Source organism: Symphalangus syndactylus, chromosome 2 (assembly GCF_028878055.3).
Source record: "Symphalangus syndactylus isolate Jambi chromosome 2, NHGRI_mSymSyn1-v2.1_pri, whole genome shotgun sequence".
Lineage (NCBI taxonomy): Eukaryota > Metazoa > Chordata > Mammalia > Primates > Hylobatidae > Symphalangus > Symphalangus syndactylus.
The window spans coordinates 101345609-101364639 of record NC_072424.2 but is presented as its reverse complement, the minus strand read 5'-3'; the positions used below and the strand labels follow the sequence as shown (position 1 = coordinate 101364639).

At 39.5% G+C, this 19031-nt stretch overlaps 1 protein-coding gene across 5 annotated transcripts in view; it reads left to right on the top strand.

The window, feature by feature from the left end:
- The window catches only part of TRDN (triadin), a 407513-nt gene that overhangs the window by 67409 nt on the left and 321073 nt on the right, over nt 1-19031 (top strand). The gene's annotated exons all lie outside the window — the stretch shown is intronic.

The following is a 19031-nucleotide window of genomic DNA, read 5'->3' as shown; positions in this document are numbered from 1 at the left end:
CTCCCACCAGCCATCCTATTTCGAGTTCCTGAAAATAGAGTTTTTCACAAAATTACATGTAATTGTTCATTTTTTGTTCAATGATATTTTACATATTTTAAACTGTATTTATCTGTTTTGACATATGACACCCTCTATTGACTGTGAGCTCCTTAAGGAAAGGAATCAGCCAAGTGTTCAGTAAATGTTAAATGACTAGATGAGTGAATTTATTCTTATCACTTTTTTACCATAAGCAAAACATTTCATTAATCTTTTAATGTGTTCTCTCATATGTACTCTCCCCTCCCCTTTTTTCTTCCTCCAACAGGAGTAGAATCAGTAGGACCCAGACACTATAAATACTATTAATTGCATTCTACATATTCAGGGTTCTCCTATTTCTCATTATGGAATTTTACTCATTCCGCAATTACTTATCAAATGTTTATTCTTTGTGTCAGGAAATGGCTATGCCACAGATGTCGAGAAGAAAAACAATATAAAATTATGAAAATATAGAACTCTGTTATTTGGGTTTATTGGCATAAAGGTATAATATAGTTTGGACATGTGTTCCCTCTAATATCATGATGAATTATAATCCCCAGTGTTGGACATGGGCCTAGCAGGAGGTGACTGGATCACAGGGATGCATTTTTTAGTGAATGGTTTGGTACTGTCCCCTTGGTGCTGTCCTCACAATAGTGAGTTCTCATGAGATCTCGTTGTTTAAGTGTGTGGCACCTCCCCCCTCCACTCTCCCTCTTGCTTCTTCTCTGGCCATATGACATGCCTGCTCCTCTCTCCTCCTTCTACCATTATTGCAAGCTTCTTGAAGCCCTCCCAGAATCCAAGAAGACTCCAGCATCATGCTTCCTGTATAGCCTGCATAACTGTGAGCCAATTAAACCTATTTTGTTTATAAATTACCCAGTTTTAAGTATTTCTTTATAGCAATGCAAGAACAGCTTAATACAGAAAATTGGCACCAGTAGTGGGGTATTGCTATAAAGATACCAGAAAATGTGGAAGCAACTTTGGAACTGGATAATGGGCAGAAGTTCAAAGAGTTTGGATTGCTCAGAAGAAGATAGGAAGAGGAAGGAAAGATTGAAACTTCTTAGTGACTGGTTAGATGGTTGAGACCAAAATGCTGATAGTGATATGAACGGTGAAGTCCAAGCTGATGAGGTCTCAGATGGAAATGAGGAATGTATTGGAGACTGGATCAAAGGTGATGCATGTTATGCCTTAGCAAAGATCTTGGCTGCATTCTTTTCATGGCCTAGGGATCTGTAAAGGTATGGACCTGAGAGTAATGACCTAGGGTATCTGCTGAAAGAAATATCTAAGCAGCAAAACATTCAAGATGTAGCCTGGCTGCCTCTACCAACCTATTCAAAGATGTGGGAACAAAAAAGTGACTAAAGGTGGAACTTATCTTTAAAGGGGATGCAGAGTATAAAAATTTGGAAAATTTGCAGCCTAGCCATGTGACAAAGAAAGAAATAGCTTTTTTGAGAGAGGAATTCAAGCAGGCTGTGGAGAAACCGCTTGCAAGAGAAGTTTGCATAACTAAAAAGAAGCTACGTGCTGATAGCCAAGAAAATCGGAAAAAGGTCTTGAAGGCATTTCAGAGACCTTTGCAGCGGTCTTTCCCATCATAGGGCCAGATGTCTAGGAGGTAAGAAGGGTTTCCTGGGTCAGGCTCAGGGCCCCACTGCCCTGGCCAGCCTCAGAAGAGTGCTGCCTACATTTTGGCTGCTCTGGGTCCAGCTGTGGCTTAAAAGGCCACAGGTGCAGATCAGGCTCCCACTCCAGAGGGCACAAGCCATAAGCCTTGGTGGCTTTCATGTGATGTTAAGCCTGCAGCCATGCAGAGTGCAAGAGTTAAAGAGGCTTGGCAGCCTCCACCTAGATTTCAGAGAATGTATGGGAAATTCTGGGTGCCCAGGCAGAAGCTTGTTGCAGTGGCAGAGCCCAAACAGAGAACCTCTACTAGGGCAGTGCAGTGGGGAAATGTGTGTTTGGAGGACTCACCCACACAGATTCCTCACTGGGGCATTGCCTAGTGGAGCTGTGGGAAGGAGGCCACTTTCCTCCAGACCCCAGAATGATAGATCCACTGGCAGCTTCCCCCCTGCACCTAGAAAAGCTTCAGGCACTCAACAATGTGTGAGCGCAGCCTCCAGGGCTGAACCCTGCAAAGCCACAACGGTAGAGCTGCCCAATTTCTTTGGGACCCCACCCCTTATATCAGTGTTCCCAGGTTATGGGACATGGAATGAAAGATTATTTTGGAACCTTAAGATTTAACGACTGCCCTGTGGGGTTTTCAACATACATGGGGCCTTAGCTCCTTTCCTTTGGCTGATTTCTCCCTTTTGGAACAGTAATGTTTACCCAATGCCTATACCCTTATTGTATCTTGGAAGTAAATAACTTGTTTTGATTTTACAGGCTCATAGGTGGAAGGAATTTATTTCCAGATGAGACTGTGGACTTTGGACTTTGGAGTTAATGCTAGAATGAGTTAAGGCTTTGAGAGACTATTGGTCGGGGATGATTGTATTTTGCAGTGAGAGAAGAAAATGAGATTTGAGGGGCCAGAGATAAAATAATATAGTTTGGATATGTGTCCCATATAATCTCATGTCAAATTGTAATCCCCAGTGTTGGACATGGGGCCTCTTGGAAGATTATTGTTTAATCGAGATGGATTTTTGAAGAATGGTTTGGCCAATTCCCTTGGTGCTTTCCTCACAATAGTGAATGAGATCTTGTGAGATATGATTTTTTAAGTGTGTGGCACCTCCCCTGCCCCCTACTCTCTTTCTTGCTCCTCCTCTAGCCATCCATCCATGTGACCTGCCTGCTACCCCTTCCCTTCAACTTCTACCATGATTGTAAGCCCCCTGAAGCCTTACCAGAAGCTGAGTAGATGCCAGCACCATGCTTCTGTACAGACTGCAGAAGTGTGAGCCAAATGAACTTCTTTTCTTTATAAATTACCCAGTTTCAGGTATTTCTTTATAGCAACGCCAGAACAACCTAATACAAGGTGTGATTGAGTTGACTCTGCCAGCATACCATTGGTAGCTGGACTAAAGTGAGCATCATCTAACAAGTAGAGAAAAGTCCCATGATATCAACAAAAGCAAAAGGGCTATTTATCCAGAGTCATAAATGTCTAATCTAAATAGGCAATACATAGTTTATTGTGTAATAGAGGCTCTTAAAATACACACAGTTGTAATGTCTATAATGTAAATTGTGACCTAGAGTTTTAAGTAAAAGACACTTGGTTACCTTACTCTACAGAATTTCATTTCCCTTGAGCATTGACTGAAGTATTTCCCTAACAGATGAAATGCCAGTAACATAGGCATTGCCCATGGAACTTAATTGCAGTGCTCCAATGGAAGCTCTACTGTGAACTATAAGTATGCCTTATATTTAAGTAATCTAATCTAAAAATCTAATTATAGGTAGCTGTGCATTTTATAAGAACAAATTCCTTTCAATGATAATTTCTGTAGTACACTTGTACATTGTTAACTTTACAAATATTTGATTTATATGCAATTCTTGAAATATGTGTATTATAAAAATGAAAGAACTATATAAATTATGGCTTCAATAACAGTTTCAAAATGTAAATTATACTCACACATTTAATGTTAATTTTGATAGACACAATTCAAACTTTTGCTAGGGATTAGTATTATCATGATGAATCTTTTGTACTATGTGATAATCTTTGAAATATGTAATTGTTAGTATTCACAAGGCTAGTGGTAAAAGAAATAAGCTGGAAATGATTTGGAAGGCCAGAAAGTCAGGGCAGCTGTCAGTTACTCTCTGGAAGTTTAGAAAAGTAGGTAAAGTTTGCTCTTCTGGGCAACCTTTACAATTCCTTATTTTCAGAATTCTGTCTGATTTATGCATATATTTGCTACTAGTGGGGGACATGCAGAAGTGGCTTTTATTTGTGTTTCATTTAGATGATTTGGGTTCATTGTTCAGCGCTATGAACCTACAAGCTAACATGACTAGGAACTTATCTTTTCTTATCTGTGAAATGGGTATAACATCTTGCTTTCTATTCTGCAAAATTTTTGACTTTGATTCTTCTTATCAAATGAGACAAATTTTAAGGCACCAAATAAACGGACTGGAAAAGATATTTCACCTACACCACACTTCTTACTTAATGTAACATCCAAATAATATTCAAACAATACTATGCATATCTCTCAATATTTGACACAATAGCTGAAAGCTACTCTGAATTACATAGAATAAGGGTTTATTATATCGTTTATGAATTCATGGTAGCTGATTAATCTATGTAAGGCTGTTGCAATGCATCTGGTGTTGAGTGCAAAGTAGTCAGGGTGGAAATTGGGAAGGGAAGATGGATAGAATGAGAGGGACTTGGGACAAACTGAAACTGACAAGAACAAACTGAAAGACTTGTTTGTCTCTCACCACCACAAATTACAATTATGCGGATGAGCTGCAGGATAAATTGACGCCTGTCCCCCATGGAACTGCACGCACACCTGGCCAGGATTTGGAGATGCTGAAGGAGCCAGTCCAGTGTGCGCTGGAGATGTGGCGGCTGTTGCCACACAACAAGGGCAGCTAGACTCTGTGGGATCATGAGCATGAGCTGCAAAAGCACCTGCCCTACACCAACCTTCAGACAATAAATAATGGCTTCATTATTGCCACATTTGTGCCATCCAAAACTTGCAAAAATGTCTTGTTTCCAACTGTTACCTGAAAACATACATATAAGGGAATTCTGGGAAGATAGTTCCAGCTTAGTGCTTTGACAGTGTACAAAGTCTTCATATAGGACAACAATATCATCTAACAGCTGAAATAGGATACTTGTGAGAGTGAAATGGAGAGCAATTAAGATTTACCTCAGGACATCAGACACAAATCAATGTGTATGATCTCTCTGTTATCCACATTGACTTTAGTTCTCTCCTCAAAGAAGAATGATTTTGGAAACCCTAAGTGGGGGGTGGGAGGACAGAGAAACATTGCTCTCTTAGTAATTGAGGCTAGGGACTTACAAAGACTGCTGGAGATCTTCCCTTCAAGCTTCTGCACACTCAGCCAGAAAGACCTCCCGCTCAGAAAATGAAGGGGTGCCTTGATTATGTATTCTGATCTTTTGGGGCCAGAATTTGTAGGCTTTGGTTGAAATTTCTTATAAATTTCTTTTGCTTTATTTATGAAGTGACAACTTTCTCTCTAAACAATCAGAAGTGCAAACAAATAGGATTTATAAAGAAATGACTACAAACTAAGGCATTAGTGGATGTTGATGATTTTCCTCTAGGTCAGAATGTACAGCAATAGGGTGTGGTAACTCTTTTCCTTCCTAAGAACAAGGATCATCATTCATTAGCCTCCTCATCCATAAGAGGAAAACATCATTACATGGTTGTACCAGCGTGTCTCAAAGCACACTTGGTAATTTTTGCAAGCATTCCACAAAATATACTTATTTCAAACCAATTTTGTAAGAATTAAATACAATAATCTATGTAAAACATACGTGCCTGGCACATAGGAGAGACTCATTAAATGTAACTTGAATTTGAATCTTATTACCAGGAAGTAAGATCCATAATCTGAGAAGAGAGCCAGCAAGGACATAATGGTAGGAAGCATCAATTTCTTATGAAAAGTCTTGCAGACATCTCCTGATGTGCCTTTTAAATAGATTTTCTAATGAGGTGTGCCATTTATCTACTGCTCTTGGAAATTAATTTTCCTGACTTTTTTTCTTTTCTTGGCACTTAGCCCAGTTAAGCAGGTGCACTGTTTATCAGGCTATGAGTTTAGCAGAGTAAAATCATTTAGGGAAGGCCCAAAGTCAGTCAGAAAGTACAAATTTAACATTTAATTTTACACACATACACACACACACACACACACACACACGGATATGTTATTACTTTTTAGGAAACATGGAAGACTAAAACACTAAATGCAGCATTTAGGACTCTATCAACTCTCATGTGTACTGAGTTTTCAAGAAGCACATTTTATGTGTTTCTTACTCTGATTCAAGTCATATCTCAAATTCCATATTTTTTGCTCACTACCCCAGGACTATTTGGTCCTCTTGGTCATTACACCTAAAAAGATGCATTTTACTACCCAACTTCAGTCTGTCTATGAGTACCTGAAGGAAGCAAAGAGTTCTATAATTCGATATTTCCCAGACTCTAATAAAAAGTGTATAGATTCTTCATGAAATGAGGAAAAAGATAAAGAAAAAAAGTTTTCATTTTTAAGAAGTGTTCTTAATTCTTAGATTATATTGTTCCTACATTTTTAGTCTTAAAATTCTCTTTTGAAATTGTGGTAAAGCCGGATATTGTTTTTATTGTTGTTTTAATAAAGGCAAGAGCCTGAGGTGGGAGAATCACTTGAGCCCAGCAGGCGGATGTTGTGCTGAGTTGAGATTGCGCCACTGCACTCCAGCCTGGGTGACAGAGCGAGACCCTATCTTAAAGCAAAAACAAAAACAAACAAACAAAAAAATAAAGCTTCCAAAATTAACCTCGACTTCATTAAACAAATGTATATTAAATAATTAGTCAGAATATGTTAACTGCTGTATTATCTCTTCTCCACTGATCTGTTAAATTTATAATATAGTGATCCCAGTAAATCATCCAACTGGAGTAGTATAATATTTTGACTTTTAAGCTACCAGAAAATTATTTCTGTTGAATCGTAGCTTGGAAACAAATCTATGGAAATCTATAAACCTACAAAAACCATGTGTTCCCATTTCTTATTATATGCATAGATTCAAATCTTGTTTATATTTAACATGGGCTTTTTTTAAGAAGAGAAAAGCAAATTCAAGTCACACCTTTTATACATATTTATTAATAAAAGTATAATATGTGCCCTAATTTTCATCTGGATACTTGACAGGGGTAAAAGAAGCCAGAAGTAGTTTTTTATTTTGCTTTGAAATATAAAGTGCCCGTTATTTGACACAGGTCTAGCTCCAGTTAGCTGGAAATATTCCAGGTTTAAACATCTGTCGCACAATTTTGCTGGTAAAAAATTGGTTGATTGGGGTCATATTGAGTAAGAGAGGTGAAATATACATCTATTTGCATTCAGTAATGTTCCTTTTGCCTCAAGAAGTAACAGTTGAGTATCAGTAAACTTAGTTTTACACTGCCATAAACTATTATATACTGAAATAACCACATAATTGTAACTAGGGATGTTTGTGTTTAATTTCATTAGGTCCCACACAAGTGCACATTTCCAAACTACTGAAGTAAGTTAATAGTAAAGATGAGTGTGGAAAAATTTCAATTGAGAAAGTTTTTTAAAGCAGAGGGAAAATGCCCATGCCTCAGATATTGAAAAGCAAGGATTGGAGCTACAATATGACTATTCAAATGTAGATTAGCAAAGTGACAGTCATTTCCTTCTGCAGTCAATAAAACAATTAGCTCACCAAAAGTGCTTTTAAATCAGGATCCTAGTTTTTCCTTTGGTTTAAAAGCATCTAAATATCCAACAATACTTGCAGATGCAAGTATTTTATTTTTTCAAAATTGCAAATCAAATGGATTTTATCTTTTAGAATCCAATGTACTTCAGGAGTTTTGCATCCTACCCTTTATTTTATTTTATTTTTTGCATGTGTCTCACTCTCTTATTCTCTTTTGGCTGATATAACAAAATACCATAAACTGGATAGCTTATAAACAGACATCATTTCTCACAATTCTGGAGGCTGGGAAATTCCAGATCAAGTTGCCAGCAGTTTTGGTATCCGTGAGAACCTACTTTCCAGCTCATAGGCTTCTTGCTGTGTTCTCACATCATGGAAGGGGTGAGCTCTCTTAGGGCTCTTTTATAAGGGCACTAATTCTGTTTGTGAGGGCTCTGCCCTCAAGACCTAATTGACTCCAAAAGCCACAACTCCAAATACTATCTTTCACATTTCACTGGTGTCCATGTGAAGAGACCACCAAACATGCTTTGTGTGAGCAACAAGGCTGTTTATTTCACCTGAGTACAGGCAGGCTGAGTCTGAAAAGAGAGTCAGTGAAGGGAGATAGGGGTGCAGCCATTTTATAAGATTCAGGTAGGTAAAGGAAAATTACAGTCAAAGGGGGGTTGTTCTCTGGTGGGCAGGGGCAGGGGTCACAAAGTGCTCAGTGGGGGCTTTTGAGCCAGGATGAGCCAAGAGAAGGAATTTCAGAAGGTAATGTCATCAGTTAAGGCAGGGACCGCCGTTTTCACTTCTTTTGTGGTGGAATGTCATCAGTTAAGGCAGGAACTGGCCATCTGGATGTGTACATGCAGGTCACAGGGGATATGATGGCTTAGCTTGGGCTCAGAGGCCTGACATTCCTGTCTTCTTATATTAATAAGAAAAATAAAACAACATAGCGGTAAAGTGTTGGGGCGACGAAAATTTTTTTGGGGGTGGTATGGAGAGATAATGAGTGATGTTTCGCAGGGCTGCTTCTAGAGGGATTAGGGGCAGCGTGGGAACCTAGAGTGGGAGGGATTAAGCTGAAGGAAGATTTTGTGGTAAGGGGTGATATTGTGGGGTTGTTAGAAGAAACATTTGTCATTTAGAATTATTGGTGATGCCTGGATACAGTTCTGTATGAATTGAAAAACTAAATGGAATAAGAGAAGGAGAAAAACAGGTATTAAAGGACTAAGAATTGGGAGGACCCAGGACATCCAATTAGAGAGTGCTCAAGGGGGTTGAGTGTAATTGCGTGCTTGGTTGGTGAGTTTTTAGGCTCTATCCAAGTTTTTGGGGTGCAGTTCAAGTTGGGCTGGTGTCCGGAATGAGACTGGGGCCTAATAAAAAGGAGTGTCCATGCATGAGCTCAAATGGGCTGTACCCTGTAGCATTCCGAGGACAGGCCCGAATTCTGAGAAGGGCAAGTGGTAAAAGCATTGCCCAGTCCTTTTTAAGTTGGTGGCTGAGCTTGGTGAAGTGTGTTTTTAAAAGACCATTAGTCTGTTCTACCTTTCCTGAAGATTGAGGATTGTAAGGGATATAAAGGTTTCACTGAATACCAAGAGCCTGGAAAACTGCTTGGGTGATTTGACTAATAAAGACTGGTCCACTATCGGACTGTAAGAGGTGGGAAGGCCAAACCAAAGAATTATGTCTCACAGAAGGGAAGAAATGACCATGGTGGCCTTCTCAGACTCTGTGGGAAAGGCCTCTACCCATCCAGTGAAAGTGTCTACCCAGACCAAGAGGTATTTTAGTTTTCTGACTCGGGGCATGTGAGTAAAGTCAATTTGCCAGTCCTGGGCAGGGGCAAATCCCTGAGCTTGATGTGTAGGAGAGGAAGGGGGCCTGAACAATCCCTGAGGAGTAGTAGAATAGCAGATGGAACATTGAGAAGTGATTTCCTTGAGGATAGATTTCCACAATGGAAAGGAAATGAGATGTTCTAAAAGGCGGACTAGCGGCTTGTAACCTACATGGAAGAGGTTATGAAATGACGACAGAATAGAATGGGCCTGTGAGGCTGGAAGAGGATATTTTCTTTGGTCTAAGAATCATTTGCCTTGTGTGGGAAGAGACTGATAGATGGAAGTTTCAGTGGGGGAGTGGGTGGGAGTGGCCAGATGAGAAGGAGAAAAGCTGCCCTGCCGGATAGAAGTTGGAAAGCTAGCTGCTTTTTTAGTTACCTTATCAGCATAAGCATTGTCCTGAGTGATGGGATCTGATGCCTTTTGATGGTTGCTTTTTTAGCTACCTTATCAGCATAAGCATTGTCCTGAGCGATGGGATCTGATGCCTTTTGATGGCCTTTGCAGTGAAGGACTCCAGCTTCCTTTGGAAGTAAACGCTTTGAGAAGCGTTTTTATTAAAGAGGCATTAATGATGGAGAACCCTTGCATAGTGAGGAAATTTCTTTCGCCTATAAAACAGCATGGTGGTGCAGGATATGGAAGACATATTTAGAGTCAGTATAAATATTGACCTGTAGTCCCTTTGCAAGAGTGAAGGCCTGAGTTAAGGCAATGAGTTTGGATTACTGAGAGGTAGTTGAGGGGGGCAGAAAGTATATGCATCAGGTGTGAGGAAGAAAATGGATTTTGGAAGTTACGAGAACTATAGAGTGAGTTGAGCATAGTTTGTGATTTTGAGGGCCTCTAAAAGTATTAAAGCAGCAGCAGCAGCCACACGCAGACATGAGGGCTAGGCTAAAACAGTAAGGTCAAGTTGTTTGGACAGAAAGGCTACAGGGCGCAGTCCTGGCTCTTGTGTAAGAATTCTGACTTGACTGAAGTAATGGGGGCTGTCTGTGAAGCCTTGTGGCAGTACAGCCCTGGTAATTTGCTGAGCCTGATGGGTGTCAGGGTCAGTCCAAGTGAAAGCAAAGAGAGGCTGGGATGAAGGGTGCAAAGGAATAGTAAAGAAAGCATGTTTGAGATCCAGAACAGAAGAATGAGTTGTGGAGGGAGGTACTGAGGATAGGAGAATATAAGGGTTTGGCACCACAGGGTGGATAGGCAAAACAATTTGGTTGATAAGGTGTAGATCCTCAACTAACCTGTAAGACTTGTCTGGTTTTAGGACAGGTAAAATGGGGGAATTATAAGGGGAGTTTATAGGCTTTAAAAGACCATGCTGTAGCAGGCTAGTGATAACAGGCTTTTATCCTTTTAAAGCATGCTGTGGGATGGGATATTGGCATTGAGCGGGGTAAGGGTGATTAGGTTTTAATGGGATGGTAAGGGGTAAATGTTCGGTCACCAAGGAGGGAGTAGAAGTGTCCTATACTTGTGGTTTAAGGCGGGGAGATACAAGGGGAAGACGCAAAGGAGGCTTTGGGTTGGGAAGAAGGGCAGCGATGAGATGTGCCTGTAGTCCAGGAATAGTCAGGGAAGCAGACACTTTGGTTAAAATGTCTCAGCCTAATAAAGGAACTAGGTAGGTGGGGATAACTAAGAAAAAGTGCATAAAAGAATGTTGTCCAAGTTGGCACCAGAGTTGGGGAGTTTTAAGAGATTTAGAAGCCTGGCCATCAATCCCCACAACAGTTATGGAGGCAAGGGAAACAAGCCCTTGAAAAAAGGTAATGTGGTGTGGGTAGCCTTCATATTGATTACGAAGGGGATGGACTTCCCCTCCACTGTGAGAGTTACCCAAAGCATCTGTGATGGTCCAGGAGGCTTTTGAGGCAATCAGGCAGTGTCAGTCTTCAGCTGCTAAGCCAAGAAGATCTGGGAAGGAGTCAGTCAGAGATCCATAGGCCAGAGTTCCAGGGGCTCTGGGAGTGGCCACCAGGCAAGTCCAATTTCCAGTGGGGTCCCGCACAGATGGGACATGGCTTAGGAGGAATCCTGGGCTGCGGGAATTCATTGGGCCAGTGGCCAGATTTCCGGCACTTGTAGCAAGCTCCTGGGGGAGGAGGTTCCAGAGGAACCCCTGGCAGCTGCAGTTCAGGCGTCTGGAGTTCTTGTGTGCTGGTGATGTGGCTGGGGTTTGTCTCACAGTGGAGGCAAGGAATTGCAACTCAGAAATACATTGCTACTTAGCTGCCTCTACTCTATTGTTGTACACCTTGAAGGCGAGGTTAATTAAGTCCTGTTGTGGGGTTTGAGGGCTGGAATTTAATTTTTGGAGTTTTATTTAATGTCGGGAGCGGATTGGGTAATAAAATGTATATTGAGAATAAGATGGCCTTTTGACCTTTTAGGGTTTAGGGCTGTAAAGCATCTCAGGGTTGCTGCCAAACAAGCCGTGAACTGGGCTGGGTTTTTCATATTTGATGAAAAAGAGTGTAAATGCTAACTAATTTGGGATAAAGAAAAAGGAGCATTAACCTTGACTATGCATTTAGCTCCAACCACCTTTTTAAGAGGAAATTGCTGGGCAGGTGGGGGAGGGCTAGTCGCAGAATGCAACTGTAAGCCGGACCTGGTGTGATGAGGGGAGGTGATAAAGGATTATAGGGTGGGGGAGTGGAGGCTGAGGAAGAATTGAGACCCAGGTCAGCCTGGCGATGAGCAGCCTGGGGAGGAAGGGAGAGGTCATTGTGTCTGTAGAAAAGGAAGATTGGAAAGAGGAAAGACTCAGAGACACTTGAGGTTGGGACTGAGGGGACAGGTGGGAGGGAAAGAAGGAAGATTTGGGATGAGTTGCATTGGGAACAGAGACTAGGGAGGGACCGATGTGTAAAAGAATGCCTGGACGTCAGGCACCCCAGACCGTTTGCCCATTTTACAACAAGAATTATTTAGGTCTTGTAGGATGGAAAAGTCAAAAGTGCTGTTTTCTAGCTATTTGGAACCACTCTCCAGTTTGTATTGGGGTCAAGTGGCATTACAGAAGAAAATAAGGAATTTAGGTTTTAGGTCAGGTGTGAGTTGAAGAAGTTTTAAGTCTTTGAGAATACAGGCTAAGGGAGAAGAGGGAGGAATGGAGGGTGGAAGGTTGTCCATAGTGAAGGAGGTAAGTCCAGAGAAAAGAGAGGGTAGAGACACGGAGAGAAGGGGTGGGGGATGCTTGCCCCCCAGGAAAGTGGAGAAGGGGTAGAGACAGTGAGAGAAGGGGTTGGGGGATGCTTGCCCCCCAGAAAAGTGGTGCTTGCTTCTAAGGGTGAAGGATCAAGGCAGGCATCCCTGCGTGGTCAGACACTTCTGAAACATGGGTGAATAATCAGGCAGGTGTCCCCGTGTGATTAAACACCAAGGGAAGACTGTCTTCCCAAGTCCGTGACTGGCTCCAGAGTTTTGGGTTCGTGGATAAAATGTGTCTCCTTTGTCTCTACCAGAAAAGGAAAGGGACTGAAATTAAGAGAAAGGAGAGATTGAAGTGTGGCACCAAGATCGAAAGGAGAAAGAGGTTGAAGGATAGTGAGAGAGGTTGGAGAAGAGAGTAGAAAGAGGCTGCTTACCTGATTTAAAATTCGTGAGATGTTCCTTGGGCTGGTTAGTCTGAGGACCAGAGGTCGTAGGTGGATCTTTGTCATGGAGCAAAGAGTAGGAGGACAGAGGATTGATCTCCCAAGGGAGGTCCCCCAATCTGAGTCACGGCACCAAATTTCACATCTCACTCGCGTCCACGTGAAGAGACCACCAAACAGGCTTTGTGTGAGCCACAAGGCTGTTTATTTCACCTGGGTGCAGTTGGGCTGAGTCTGAAAAGAGAGTCAGTGAAGGGAGATAGGGGTGCAGCCATTTTATAAGATTTGGGTAGGTAAAGGAAAATTACAGTCGAAGGGGGGTTATTCTCTGGCAGGCAGGAGTGGGGACCACAAGGTGCTCAGTGGGGGAGCTTTTGAGCCAGGATGAGCCAGGAGAAGGAATTTCACAAGGTAATATCATCAGTTAAGGCAAGGACTCGCCATTTTCACTTCTTTTGTGGTGGAATGTCATCGGTTAAGGCAGGAACTGGCCATCTGGATGTGTACATGCAGGTCACAGGGGATATGATGGCTTAGCTTGGGCTCAGAGGCCTGACACCATCACTTTGGGATTTGGATGTCAACATATGGATTTTGTGGGGACATAGACATTTAGACCATAGAACTCACTAGAGGAGAGGGACAGACTGGTCATTTTAGTCTAATATTGGTATTATCCAGAAGTCATAAGGAGAGAGAGCAAGTGAGATTTAGAGACAGAGCGAGACAGAAAAGAAGAAGAAGAGGAAGAAGAAGAAGAAGAGGAAGAGGAATAGAAGGAAGAGGAAGAAGGAGAAGGGGGAGGAGAAGGAAGAGAAAGAGGAGGAAATAGAGAAAGACTGAACAGGAAAAAAGAACAGGAAAAAATTATATTGCAATTAGAATTTTTGTAAAACCAATCCTCCAAGTGAGGTTAATATTAGAAGAACCATAGGAATTTTATTAACCCAACTTTTAATGTCATCGTGCTTTGAGGAGTGTTCACTGAGATAAAGATAAGAGACTCCAGGGAATTTCAACCTATGTATATGGTCTCTATGTTAAAAATCTCATGAATGTAAATCTATTCAGACACTTAGTTTTGAAGTTAAATCACTTATATAATTTTGATTTATTGTTCAAGTGATTGTATACAACTATTTAAATATTCTATTTATAAAATAGAACATTTATTCCTAAGTATGGCAATAGCAAAGTATTCACTCATTTGTAAAGTAAGGCATTTAAATATATGAAAATGAGGCTTCCTCATACTCTTCTCTTTACAAAAGCATCTGAAAGGTGTTCTATAAAAGCATCTCAAAATTTATTTCACAATCTGATTACTCAGTCTGAAATCTAATTATTCAATATTTGTATATCTTGCTAAATCATAAAGTGTTAGATAAAAAATTTATTTTAATCTACATATTTAGTTTCAAGAAAATTTTACAGCATAGCTTTTATTCCACATTTCTGTCCATGTGAGGATCCTTGAAATACTCTTATATATTGTAAACAAAATTATCAAGTGCAAAGATTATAGCACAGTAGCTGAATTCAATTTTCATTGGCCTCCACCTCTGCATTTCATTATTATTTTTACCTTTGTTCCTCTCAAATTGCTATCAGTTAGCCAGTTCTTCCCCAATTATTCTTTTAGTATAAATAATTTTAAAGGGTCAATATAAGTGAATATAAAAAACAGGATCTCAAAAAATGAGCCTCTCAAAATGCTTCTGTGTGGAAAATCTATTTTTAAAACATGGTTTCAGGACTATAAATTATTACTATTTTGGTTGCAACAAAAGTGGCTTATCAGATGCCAAAATATCAAGTGTTGCTTCTGGAATTGAAGCAATATATACAAATATAGCCATCCTTCCTGCGTTTTTCAAGAAAAAATAATAAGAAAATGTGTAATTCCAGTACTATACACTTAGAAACGTCCACTGGCAGGATATAAACTCATCTTAGGGTTTAAATACAGAGGAATAAAGGTGTTGCAATAAACATTTTTTGAATTCTTGACTTCCTTGGATGTTTTACTTATGTCTCTAATTTTGTCTTTACTTTCAATTTGAAATAAAACAGAAAAGAAGAAAGCAATAAATTCATGGGAGAAAAAAAGGCATTTGGCTCTAAGAGGTTGAAACCTTTTCCACTGTGATGACAAAATTAAAAATGGCCGTTCTAACATCATTGAAGTCAACCAAACATACCCAGGACAAGTGGCCCAATTTATGAGAAACTGTTTGGACTTAAAAAGCTTTAAAGTATGATGTCTTCAGTAAACATCAGGTCAATGAAGACACCAAATTTCACTGTGAATGTATAAGCACATATTTTTGTTTATTCGTAAATACCTGTGCCTAGTATTGTTGATGCTGAAAACTCCAGGACCCAAAGTCTCAGAAGACTATTAAATTCACTGTGAAAGCTTTTTGTTTCCAATGAATTCTGCTTAGAAATAAATTAAATTAGCATTTCTACCCTATACCCTTAAGAAATAGTTGACTATTAACAAATAATGCCAGACCTTGAGCCCAAACTGTTTCATAAGCCTTTGTATTCTCTCAGCTACATTTCTGAGTCTAAGAAACCTATTGACTTAGTGGAGAGAGCATTGTTGTATGCATATACTGACCCACCACTTCAGATTTTAAAAACACTTTTGTTTTGTTTTTCCTGTCTGTTTTTTCTTTCTTCCCATCTTAGGCAGTGGGATGGGAATGAGGAAACATCTGAAGTTTCATTTGGCACTGGGAAAGTTCTAAGGAAATTTGTTTACCTTCAAGACAAAGACTAAGTAATTTCACAGTAATTTAAGCAAAAATTGACATGTAACTCAGGGCATATTAAATGACACATAATTTGCTAAAATTTTTCTTGATAAAAATTTCACCAATAGAAGCAAAAGTATTCATATACATATTTGCAGAAAGGGAGAAAAACTAGTCACTTAAAATTATTTCTTTAGGTCTAGAAAATTATCTCTATGTATTTTGAAATAACTTTCCTCACATACCAAAATTAGAACCACCTAGATATCAATTATATATTACACTTAGAATATTGTACATAATCAGTGCTCAATAATTGTTGTAAAAGAGAAATCTCTGTTTTGCTTAGCCAACCTCATATTGAGTACTACCATACAGAAGGTACATACAGCAACATATACCAAGTTTAATTGTTCCTGGTTTGGGTAGCATTCATGACATTAAAAAAACCTTTACCTCAATTTAGTTCCAAATATTTGGATCTGAATATTTTCTGGGCGGTCAGAGGCAAACATTAGTTTCATGAGTTCCAATGAAAACAGTCTTTGGATTTCATGGACCTTACCAAGGTTCGCTATGAGGGCGTAGTGACTAAGTGATCTCATGCTAATATTTATAGCAGCCTGCATTTATGGAGCGTTGTATATTTGAGTTAAATGGTCATGAAAATTAAACTGATAATTATCTAACATTTATTAAATCATATGTTCTGCCCTATATGCTGATATGGTTTGGTAGTGTCCCCACCCAAATATCATCTTGAATTATAGCTCCCATAATTCCCACATGTTGTAGGAGGGACCCAGTGGGAGATAATTGAATCAGTGGGGGCAGTTTCTCCCATACTGTTCTCATGGTAGTGAATAAGTCTCTTGAGATCTGATGGTTTTATAAGGGGTTTCCCTTCTCACTTGGCTCTCATTTTCTCTTGCTGGCTGCCATGTAAGACATGCCTTTCACCTTCAATCATGATTGTGAGGCTTCTTCAGCAAAGTGGAACTGTGAATCCCTTATACCTCTTTTTCTTTATAAATTACCCAGTCTCGGGTGTGTCTTTATCAGCAGTGTGAAAATGGACTAATACACATGCTTTACACCAAAAAGTTTATGTACACTGTGCTTGAGTGAACACCACTAAGTGTCATCTGGTGCAAGCAGAGTCATGGGCAGAAGGGCAGAAGATTCCTGGGACCCCTGTTTTCTTGCCTTCCTGTGGAGTGGATCAGACAGATGCAGATGGGCAAATCTAGAGACTTCACCTCTTAGTTGTTCTTTCCTTGGAAGGAAAGCATGAGAGTAGCATTAAGGTTGGGGTTAATCATTTGGGTTTGAGCACTATGCAGTCAGAGTTTAGGTGCCAAGTGCATCAGTGAATGCTGGAAACACCAGTTGTGTAGCACTTGAAGACTTTGGGAGAAATTGAGATCATACACAGGCCTCCTGTTGAGGGGAAGGGAAGCTATTAGTTCTGGCTAGCAAGCTGAAAAGAACATTTTGGTCATTCAACAGACAATCTTGCTTATTTCTTCACATTGATTTTTACTAATTAGCAGGCATTGTACCATTTGATTTGTCTATATTATCTCATGTATTACGCATAAGATCCTTATGCAGTCTTATTCTTATTGTCATTTTATGGCTCAGCAAATGGAAGCACAGAGTACTTTATCCTTTTTCCCACTAACTGAATATGTTATAAATTGGAGTACAGAGAGGTTGAATAGAGGAATAACAGGCACTAGAATGTTGAGGTCTTGATTTAGAATAGTGACTTTGGGAAAGCAAGGCATTGATAAATTTTATAGACATGGCAAAAGTTAATCTTCTCAACATCATAGAGCTAATAGGTTGGGGAAGTACCAGGACTAGAGAAAAGTGAGTTTAGTACCATGGGTGCAAAATTGGAGTCTTCCAAAACACTCAAAAACTGAAATAAATAATATTTTCATGCAGAGTTTAAATTTTCAAAATTAATGCAAAAATCTATGATGAAGAAAATATCAATATTTTAAATAAAGGCAGAATGATTATTACTGTTTCTCCTTTTGTTTCAATATAGTTGGCACAGCACTGGGTAGGAAGCTTGGACTTGAATGCTATCAGTCTGAACTCAGAACCCAAGCTTGTAACCATTGTTTGCTGATGTTTCTCAGGATATGAAAAATAAAGAAAGGTCAAATATTACCTACAGACTCTAAGACTGATGGCCAAAGATACAAGTGAAACTATGGACTTGATTTTTTAGAAGGGAAGCAGAGGAAATGATTATTTTTCTAGTCTCATTTAGAAACTTAAGTACATGTATAGTTGAGCTTCAAAACTGGAGGACAAATAAAAATCTTATTTAAACTTTTCTTGGCCTCTCTTGTCTCTCTTGGCACTCTTTCATCAGTGCCAAGAATCCAATTACTGACCACAAGTAACCTAAAGCAGTTTTCCCGGCATTCAGTGGTATATTTTTCTGTAAGAAACCTTGGATACAATTAGGAATGACTTGAACACTGAGAAACATTTCTTATCGCATATAACAGAAGTGCTGAAGGTAGAGTGATTTCAACATTGGATACTTCAAGGCCTTGGCAATGTCATCATGGACTCATTTTTTTTTTTCCAGTTTTAATCCTTGCCTTTCTCAAAGAGCCAGCTACTGTTCTCATGGTTACAAGATGACTGAAGCAGCTGCAAGCTTTTTTGTTCCCATGCAGTAAAGTCTTTGTTCTTCCTTTCAAGAGCAAGAAAACCCCTTCTAAAATCTTCCCATCCAAAACGAGACCCTAGAATCAATTGTGAATTTATGTTTTTTGTTTGACAGCATATAGCACAATAGTTAAGAATCTTGTTTTGGTGGCCTAAAATGGGTGTAAAATGTGGCTCCATCACTTACTAGCTATTGTAACCTGAGGTATCTTATTTAAATTATCTGTGCCTTAGTTTTCCTATGTTTTTAAAAAAGGTATAAAATAATATACCTATGTCATTGGGTTATTGAGAAGAAAATGTGAATTAGTACATGTAAAGTTTTTATAATGGTGTCTGACTATTTTTAAGATGATCGTCACGGTCATGTATATAATTAAACTTAGGGAAACATGAAAGCTAAGAAAGTATAATTACCTAAGTATCTCCTTAAAAAAAGACATCAATAAAAGTTTTAGTCTGCATTGAATAATATTTTTTCCATTGATATGATCTGGATTGGGATGTGAGGTCTGAAAGACAGAATAAGAATCAACTTCAGGACTACTGTCTTATTTAAGTGTGTGTGTGTGTGTGTGTGTGTGTGTATTTAGGTTTTGGAAGAAGTGGTCCACATGGCTGAAAATCA